The sequence below is a fragment of the Parasteatoda tepidariorum genome, chromosome 6 (assembly GCF_982258835.1).
Source record: "Parasteatoda tepidariorum strain Cologne lab strain chromosome 6, Ptep-v5.0, whole genome shotgun sequence".
NCBI classification, from domain to species: domain Eukaryota; kingdom Metazoa; phylum Arthropoda; class Arachnida; order Araneae; family Theridiidae; genus Parasteatoda; species Parasteatoda tepidariorum.
The window spans coordinates 17,799,297-17,809,889 of record NC_141760.1 but is presented as its reverse complement, the minus strand read 5'-3'; positions in this window follow the sequence as shown (position 1 = coordinate 17,809,889).

Here is a 10,593-nt window from a genome sequence, read left to right as displayed (position 1 = left end):
TATGAATTCTGCACCCGGCACTCACCGGACGTAAAATATGGGAAGTTGTTGCAGTTTTCCTCTCCGTGAAACGCAAATGCGGATTAGTTCTATCAAGAAGTTGTCCATGAAAGCTAGTTTGTTCCGATGCTGGTTCTAGGAGTTTCCTTGTCTTCTGTATTGAGTTCAAAATTACAAAGCTACGGAGATGACTCAGAATTAGGCCGGTCCTAAAATATAAAATACTAACTCAAGAATTTGCATGCAACTGAGATTCCATAAACATAGCTGCTAACTCTACTGGATTTTCCCAGTATCTCCTGATCTAGTGGTTTAATCGGAAATTCTCTTGGTTTCTGCATATATTACCTAAAAGTGAAAAAAGTCCCTATTAAGATATATTTTTTACTTTTTTCATTCTTTGTTTGCTTGTGTATTTAATTATTAAAAACAGTCACGAGTAACAATTGAATTCTCACAGCAGTTATAAAAATAGCATATTATTCGCAAAAAAACATCATTTCATATTGCGACGGAGTTTTCGAAAAACAGCCTTAACTCCTCAAGAGGGTTGTGGCAGGGCTTATGCGACGACTGTTATATATAAAGTTTTTTAAGCATTAATGCTATATGTTAAATGTTTTTATTACATTGTTCATTATATTCAATATATTAATTATAGTGTTTTTGCATTTCGACAAAAAATTAACTAAAACCTTTTTTTTTTTTTTTTTTTGAACTGTAGCTTGGAGATAGAGACCTATTGCAGATATGAAATTAGAGATAAGAAAGCATCTAAGATCTGTTAAAAAATATCTTATGCTACAAAAAAAAAAGTGTTCCTTGTTGCAATTTCTATCATATGCATTCATAACTATGCATACATTAAAGAAATTTTGCTGTTCATGATCTGGGTTCCACTGACACTTTAATTATCAAGCTCGGTTTTAAACGGTTTAGTATTGCGAACGATTTGAAAGTTCAAAATTTTTTTGCAAAGTCGTTATAAATAACAAATCCCCTGTTGATATGCAATCGAATTCGGCTTCTAATTCGAATAAAAAAGGTAACCAGATAACGTCGAACCTAACGGTACAACCTTCATCAACCCATGATACAGAGTTACCCAACCATCATCGAATTCCGAACATTTTTATCGCTACTTCCATTCACGGTGACACATCTCTCTAGGTACAAAAGACCCCCCGGAGGCACGTGTTCAGCACGAGCCATTTGTTTCCACCCCTTTTCACTTTTTTTTTTATGTCCCTTCAGCTGTTGCCCGGGTACGTGCACCGAATAGAATCTGCATTCGAGATGGCAACCATCCCTCCAGTCATACCGAAACTTTCTTTTTTTCTTCTATCCCCATACAATTTATATGGTTATATCATAAAAGTCATACCTGCATTAACGCCTGCTGTCTGTATAGAAACCAGAATTTTACTTTTAATTGTACCAAATTAGGTTGGGGGGGGGGAGGCTAATAATGTCTGAGACCTCAGGCTCAAAGATTTATTGTACAGGTGGTGCTAAATTACAGTCAACTTTTTTTGCTTCGATTACCTAAGAATGAATTGTATCTGACAGATTTGCGATGTTAATCGTTACTCCTCAATTGTTCGATTTAAGTTTTGGACAGAATCATTTTCGCATTTATGTTGGTCTCTAAGTTTGGTTGCATTATTATTGTCTGTAAATGTTGTGTATTTTTTATTTGTCTTATGAAAAAGAATTAAAATAGGTGAAATAATTATACACACTTTATTTTTATGGCAATACTTCCTTATGGTAGAAGATTTGACTTACAATATATGTGTCCTAAAGACAATAAATTTTTCAGATCCAGTGCTCTTAATTGCTGCTTAAATTCATTAATCCTAGTTAATTCAACTTAAATCTGAATTTTAAAAATAAAAATAAAAAAAACTAGAGGGCCGTTACGAAACCATATTTTATCTAGGTGCACCCTAAATAAAATGATTGGATTTCGTCATATATTTTATAACCATTACTCGTCCTATATTGAGCTTATATAGAAATAGATTTGTCCGATTCAACCTAGGCAGGGTCGTCGGGCTACCGAAGCGGAGGTGCCATCCCCTCAGCAGAGGTTCAAAATTGTGATGGCATGTCTTCGGATCATCCTCAGGGATGTTTCCCAGACCGTCGCCAATAGCCCATTGTGCAGCTCTAGTGCGACGTAAATTAACTACAACAACAACATCAACCTAGGCAGTACCTATGCATAATTTTTTAAGCCTGTCTAAGTCTATTGGTGTAAAATCTCAAGATTCCAGTCTTGGTCCTTCCAAGAACGTTCTGAATGCAATTTAGAACCAATTTCGAGCATTACTGAGGTCAAGATAAAATTTCTTTAGTTCTCTAATTTTTCAATTCAAACTCAGATTTTGGAATTTATATCTAAGTCAACTGCAGAGAGGGCGATTTCTCACTATTCTGTATCTAAAGCTTGTATTGTTTAGCAATTTTTTATTGTTGCTGAGAGTGGAGTGCTTACAAGAAACGAGCATACATAAGATTCTAGGGCCAGGATAGCCTGGTTGGTAAGGCATTGGGCCCATGTCCAAGAGTTCGTGGGTTCGATCCCAGACTCCCCGTATAGTAAATGGTGACTCATGCACGTTAAATCTGTCGAGTCGTAGAGTCCTCCATGTTCCGATAACAAATCAATACCTCTGGGGGTACTGATCCAGGAGTTTCCTTGTCTTCGGGATTGGGTTCAAAATGACAAGGCTACGGAGTTGAACATTAGTAGTCGTAAACCCAAAATCGTATCGGCTGTTCAACGACGGTTATAAGTGCTCGACTTCGCGAGCAGGTCGTCGGGCTACCGAAGAAGGGGTGACATTTCCTCTGCAGAGGATCATCCTCAGGGAAGTTTCCCAGACCGTCGCCAATAGCCCATTGTGCAGCTCTAGTGCGACGTAAATGAACTACAACAACAACAACGACGGTTATAAAAAATAAAATAAAATCATATAGGCTTGTGTTAGTATCAGACCCATAGTTATGTTTTTAAGTAACTCTAAATATCAGAACATTTACAATCTACAGGTTTGACCACTTTTTGAAATATTTCCAATCCTACAGGCTCGTGTAAGAATCAGACCCATAGTTATGTTTTTAAGTAGATTTAAATATAAGAACACTTGCAATCTACAAATTAGATCTATTTGAAAACAATATCCAATCGTATAGGCTGGGATAAGGATCAAATCCGTAGCTCATGTTATGTTTTTAAGTAAATCTAATAAATAAAAGGAACATTTACAACAAATGATGATCGCCTAGCAACAACTTATAAATCGGCATTTATTTTCTTTTGTGAAGTTTTAAAAGCGTCCGGTTGTGAACCGGAAGGCGTGGTATGTGTTGTCTCGCTTTGGTTCTCGACCGTTACCTGTAAAGTTCGTGTAATTGGCCTTCCACACACGCTCCCTGATCTTGTCTTCACTGCCATGCGCATCCTTTTTCATGTTCCACTGCATTTCACAAAACCGCAACTCTTCTGGGGTGAAGGTCTTTTTTACCGGATCTCTGCTGGGTTCCAACTTTTTACAGTTACGACATTAAAAATCAATCTCCGCTTTTAATAATACACCCTTTCCTCATTTCTCATTAATTCTATTCAACATATTTTTTTTTAGTAATTTTATTTCAAATTTCAAATTAAAACATTTGTTATCGATGTATAAAGATATAACGTAATTAGCAAATCGTAAAAAGTTATTATTTAGGTTAGTTTAAATTTTTCAAGTTTAATCAAAGTTTTGTATTTAGTTTTTTTTAACTCGAACAGTTTAAAAAAAAAAACTTTAAAAATCCAGTTTCATCCTTCTAATTAATTTTTAAGGCTAAAGGGGGGGGGGGAATTAACATTGAGAGGTAATTTTATCCGCTTTATTGCAGGGATATTTTTACATATCGCTATCTGTAGCGCCAACTACAATCGCCAAGGTGCCAAATAGATTTTAAATTTGTAATTTAAGAAAGAAAAAAAAAAAAAACATATAGACGTTTACCCGAAGGTGGCTACGAAAGTTAGTCCATTTCTGTGATTTTTTTTTTTTTTTTTTTTTTTTTTTGTTTCTCGCAGGCAGCTGCCCGAAAATTATCAAGACTTGGCTATCCTGCCACAGATCAGGGTAACGATACGGAAATCTCCCTTTTATTATTATATTATATGCTTTTTCATTATTACTATATTATACAGTAATTTATTATTATTACATTAATATTATATTATTTGCTATAAAATCTTTTATAGTGTATATAGTTTTTTAAATCTTTCTTTCAATCTTTTTTTCTTAGCTATGTTTACCAGCTATGTTTAAATATCAAGAAAGTAATAACAACTGCAAAAAGAACCGCGGCGGCTCAGGCAATAGGTCACCTTGGTTCGAATCCCAGCAATGTCTGGTAGATACAAATTTAACTCCCCACTCACGCTAATCACAGTGCTGACGTAAAATATCCCTAGTGGTAAATGGGTTAGATTCCCCTTACCATTGGGTTAACCGTGAGAGGTTGCGTGGATTTCTTCTGTACGTAACGCAAATGCGGATTTGTTCGTTCAAATAGTCCTCCGCGGAAGCTAGTTCGTTCCAATGCTGGAACCAGGAATTCCACTGTCTTCTCGGTTGGTTAGAACTCGGTTGGTTAGAACAAGATTAGAACATTGATAGTCGTTAACTCGGAATTGGTCTAATGTTCAACTGTGGTTATTAAATGAAATAAAAACAACTGTAAAAATATCAAAGGAACAGCATTGTGACATACTTATGTTGTCACTTATCACTGAAAGCTGATGTGGGCGTGCTTTTTCTCTGGACAGAGTTTAAAACTTACGTTAAATTTAAAACTCAGAAAAATAATGAAATAGACTACGAAATGAGGATCCCTCATATTTATCTGGAATGTGTCATTAAAACTCCTACTGCTGTAGTTCGATATGAGATCTTCCGCGTAATTAAATCATATTTAATTTAATATAATTAAATCCTATTAAATCATGTTGCCAATCTGAGGCTAATGACTTAATTTATGATAGAGTTGCATTAAAGTTGATTCATACAATTCTTTTCTCCCTTTTCGGAATTATCGGTAATTTCACATTGTCAGTACCTCAAGATTTATGGAATTAACCGATTCGAGTAAATCAATAAGGAAAGCAAATAAAATGACTCACTCAGCATAAAACTCATGGGGAAAAAAACGTGGCTATTGCTATCTTTATTGATTGTTTGAGATTAGTTATAATTTAGAGAGTTTGGTAAAAGGCCTGAAGCTTCCGTTTACCTTGCATTAATATTTCTCATTTTCCAGAGAATGTTCTCTTTATTATTTTTTTCTAAATTGCGTCTCTTAATTAGTGTTTAAAAATCAGGGGAAAGGAGAGTTATCTATTAGAAGGGATAATTAACGTTATTTTTAAGTGATTTCTCAAATCTAAACATTTGGTTTAATTTGAGTATTAAAAAAGTAATGTAATGTTTTCTAATTATAATAGTTGATTAATTTTCATGAAAAAGGGGTTGTTTCAGACTTTCTTGTAAAGGGTAATTTTCTATTTAAAAAAAAATAATCCAAATTTTGTGATCCTAAAATTAGCATAAAAATTAGGTTCGTTCTTGCAGTTTTTGCGAACGTGAGAAAATAAGGATCTGTTTCTAAGAGGCCTCTACCCCCGCCATCTTGGATTCTGGGTGAAATTTTGTATTTTTGTTTTCTAGATATTTTTTTGTACTTGACAAACTTTTGATGATGCATTTATAATAGACAGTACAATACCTCAAAAAAGGTGGGAAATAAAAGGATCGCTTTATTAGATTAGGAAATGATAATTTTTCGAACTTCTATGAATTTCTCTTCAAAACTTTAAAGGCGTAAAATGATGCTATTTGGGGTTTTAAAATAATTGAATTAAGGTAATTTTTTTTTTTCTATTTTGAAAATGAAAAATATTGTGTGGGGTTATTTCGAAGATAAATTTTTTTATGAGATTTTTACGAGAAAATTATTTGCGATAAATTGATTTGAGTAGGATTCATTAACTGACACAAATTTCTTCTAAAAAGTCCCTTGAAAAGGATTAAAAACACATCAGAAGATCATTTAGTTTTTTAATAACCAGGCGAATACTATATACCAAAATATTAATATATACCGAATAATATTAAAATATATTATAATATTAAAAATAAATTAGGTAATTGTTATATATGCCAATTAATATACCAGAAATAAATTCTCAAAATCTCCTAAAAACACATTCGGGCATCAAATTTATTTTTAGAATTTCAGTAAAAATAGTTTATGTATACAAAAATTTCCAACAAAAATTTTTTCTGCGAACTATCTCATGAAAAAACCTTTGTGCATTTAATTCAGTTTTGAAAATTTGGTCAGTTTATATCGAAAACTAATTCTGAGAACTATCATATAAAAACACATTTGTGAATCTAATCCCTTTTTGGAATTTTGGTAAAAGCAATACAGTTATATACAAGAAAATTTTCTAACAAAAATTAATTCCGAGAACTATCTCATGAAAACAATTTGTACATTTAGACCATTTTATAAAATTTGCTCAGGTTATACGGAAAATTAATTCTGAGAGCTATCTCATAAGAACATCTTTGTGCTCCTAATTCATTTTCGGAATTTTGTAAAAGCAACACAGTTTGTATAAAACAAAATTTCCATCAAAAATTAATTCTGAGAACCATTTCATAAAAACACCTCTGTGCGTTTAATTCATTTGTCGAACTTTGGTCAGTTTATACCATAAATAAATTCTGAGAACCTCATGAAAACACATTGGTGCATGAAATTCATTTTTGGAACTTTGATAAAAGCAACACACTTTTTTCCGCAGGCAAAATTTAATTCCAGGAACAACTTTCGAAAGAACGCCATACGCAAATATCATTACTTTCCACAGCCGCAACGTTTGTGTATCCATTGTAAATATAAAATGAAACCGTATACTGTTCTTGGTAAGAATGTCAGTCACTATCTCAATTATAGAATTTATTGGCAAAAGTAGCAGGTGCGCCTTTAAAACTTCAACTTTCACTGTTTGCACAGCTTTTTTATCAGAAAGCTATTTTATAAATTAGGCAACCCTCCTATAAACTGCGTACTATATAATATTTATCTTTTAGCTGGGTAACTAAAAAAAAATTTTGTTTTCCTTAGTCGATCGGGTGAATTCGATTTTTGTTTCATCTTGGTTTCTGAGAGAAAAAAAAACTTTCCTTGTGCTTGTTATGTCTCCTTTAAAATAAAATTAAATATCACACGATGTTATGCTTTTATTATTATTATTGTATTTTAGGTTGAAGTAGGGATTTCTAAGAATCTTTCTTTTTCTTTTTTAAATTACTGATTGATAACAGGTTTATATTAAAACAACCCCTATTTTTGAGTGAAATAAAATTAAGTGTTATGAAAATAACTATACCTTTTGAAATAACAGAAGTAAACTATTTGAAAGTACAATTGCTGTCATTTTCGTTCTCTTCATAGTTATTTTAATAAAGAACTTTTTTTTATTATGAGAAACGAAATTATAAAAACTTTAGACAGTAGTCGATCAACTTTAGTTTTTTTAAGTGACGATTCGAGTTTTATAATATATTTTAGTTGAAGTTTAAAATTTCTTTGGCTTCCTAAAGCACGTTTAAGTTTGAAGCTTTCTTAAACTTAAAAAGGAACTCACACACAATAAAAATATCTAAATTGCTACGTGCGTAACGTCATTGCTTAAAATTTTTGAGAGATAATCTTAAATCTCTCTCTCTGTGAGTGTGTATCTTTTAAATATAAAATATGTTTTCTTTTTGTTATATCGACAATTTAACTATTCAAAAATTGTTATGAGATTCTGTATATTACTGAAGATATTGTTGTGAAAAAAACTTGTTAATAAAGACTCGTTTAAACAAATCAGTATGCAACTCCATTAGGGTAAACCAACCAGTGAAGGAACATTTCATATATATTGATTAAAAATAAAAATTTGAAAGTTTTTCTTTAGATTGATTGGTAACAATAGCTTACTGCCGAACGATAGAAAGTCATCTAGCAATGTTTTGGATTACCTGGTCAAATAGACTTCTCTGGAAAAAATTTTGAATTTGTTATTATCTCTGCAACACCTTGTTTCTTTGAAAAAATTATAAGGTGAGTGTTTGTATTTATACGTTTGAAGGGGAATTAATTTTATGTAATAGTTTTATTTTTCTCACTGTGAAAAAGAGAATTCAAAATATAGTTATTGAAGTTACGTTTTATTTTTTTTAAGCATCATAGCATCATAAAGTACTGAGATAAGGGGGTGTTTATTCACTGGATCACCAAACGATGAAAAACCAGGGAAGGAACAAGTGTTCCTTTACTGGGTTTTTTTCTAAGTTAGTGAAAAGAAAAGATAAACCTTAATTTTCTTGTACCTTTAGTGATGTTCCGTATCAAAAGTATGTTAAAAATACGAAAAACAACTTTTAACCAGTGAGAGAACAGGCATGTTCCTTTACTGGGCATAGATTTTCCAATGGATGAACAGTATGTGTTAATATGTTGACACTTTAATTTTCAATTCATGATTGCAAAAAAAAGTTAACATTTTCCAAGCATTTATATGTTATAATTTCAAGAATAGGCTTGTTTTTAAATATTTGCATGGCTTATAAATTCATAAAGAGCATTAAAAAATAACCAAAATTAAGTGTTCCTTTACTGGGTGTTCATTCACTGGTAAGAGCTGTTCCTTCACTTCGTCTTCTTACTACTTGTTATTTGAACCTCCAAAACTTTAAAACAATATTATGTACGTTCTCTACAATTTTTTTACATAATTTGCAATTAGTAACAAATATGTTGACAGAGTCATTTAACTAAAATCACGAATTTTGAAATTAATATGATTTTTTAAAAGGCAAGCGAAGCTTAAGTGTTCCTTCACTGGTTAGTTTACCCTATAAACGTGTTTTGCTGAAATTAAAACTTTCCTAACAATATTGAGACTAATTGAACAAAAACTATGTATTTTTTTTTTTTTTTTTCTTAATGTAGGATTAAAATCTGTTGTCTACGAGCTTGCAATATATACTATATGTTGCGTATTACAGGGTGTCAAATATCTCGAAAAATATGCTTTGAATCAGAGATCTGAAGAAACACGGGTGAAACATTTTTAAAAAAAACATTAACCCGACCCACCTAACCACTAGAGCTTACGTTGGAGGAAAACTTTACAATCTTAAATATAAATCACCGTTTTTTTTTTCATTGCAGATTTCGAATTGGCAGAAAAAAGTAACCAAATTTCACTTCCAATGTACTTGATTACTCCAAAGTATCCAGATCTGACTTCCAACCCGGTTCAGAAGACAAGGGAACTCCTGGATGAAGTATTAGGAGAAACTAGTCTTGGTGGAGAACTTTTTGATGGAACTAACCCGAATTTGCGTTACATGGAGAGAAAAACTACGAAAACCACCCACAATTAGCCTGACTGCGAGGGGATTTTAACCCATGATCCGTCTAACACTGAGGATATTTTACGTCAGCACTGTGGTCGGTGGGTGCCGGTAGCGGGATTCGTATCGATCAGCCTCCGCTGGGATTCGAACCCAGTTCAGCTCATTGGGTGGAGAGCATTTTATTTTATAAGCCACCACGGCTCCCTCCCAAGTTTTTTTTTTATTTTTTTTTTTTTTTTTTTTTTTTTTTATGGCAGTCGTTGAATAGCCGACCTGTTCTTATTAAAACCGTGGATATCTTCTAGAAGAATTTACTTGTTCATTATGTTTTTTATTTCGCTGATGACATTATTTCAAAAACAATAAGCAAAAAAAAAAAAAATTTTATTTTGAAGCTTTTTAATAAAATTTGACGATTTTATCTCTCTTACTAATTCCGCGCTATCAGAAAAGCTGTTTACATCAACTATCGATTATAAGAGATTATTGAACAAAATTTTTGAAAAGAAATTTTTTTTTTTTTTATATATATATATATATATTTAAGATAGCGTTTATACAGAATACAATACTTTAATTCGAGCTGCATTATCATTAAAAATGAAATATTAAAAATCATCTGAAGATTGTTACACGCATCTTCTCCCCCTTAAATTTGTCTCCGTCACTGATTTTTATGCTTAATCATACCAAATTATTCTCATACTGCTGTACTTCTTCTGTACTGTCGTCCATTTTTGTTTCAAAAAACAAGGAAAGGGTTGAAATTAGATTTTAACCCTCTCTCAACTAAATATTTAGCCCTTCTCAGTCACGAAGGGAAAGGGGAATTCCAAAAGCTATGATTCATTGTTGAAATAAGAGGCTTCGAGCGGATTACCATTAAGAGCTAATAAACTTAAAAAAGACATTAGTATTCTAACTTGTTAATTGCATTTATTTTTATCATTACCCGCATGAGATAATGAAAAAGAAGGAAGAAAAAAACTTTGATTAAAAATACTTCCATATCATTTGAAAACTATTTTGTAATTTAGCTCAAACTTATTATCTATGTTTTATTAAAAAATTGTTTAATAAGCCTGCAAACCAAATATTTTTT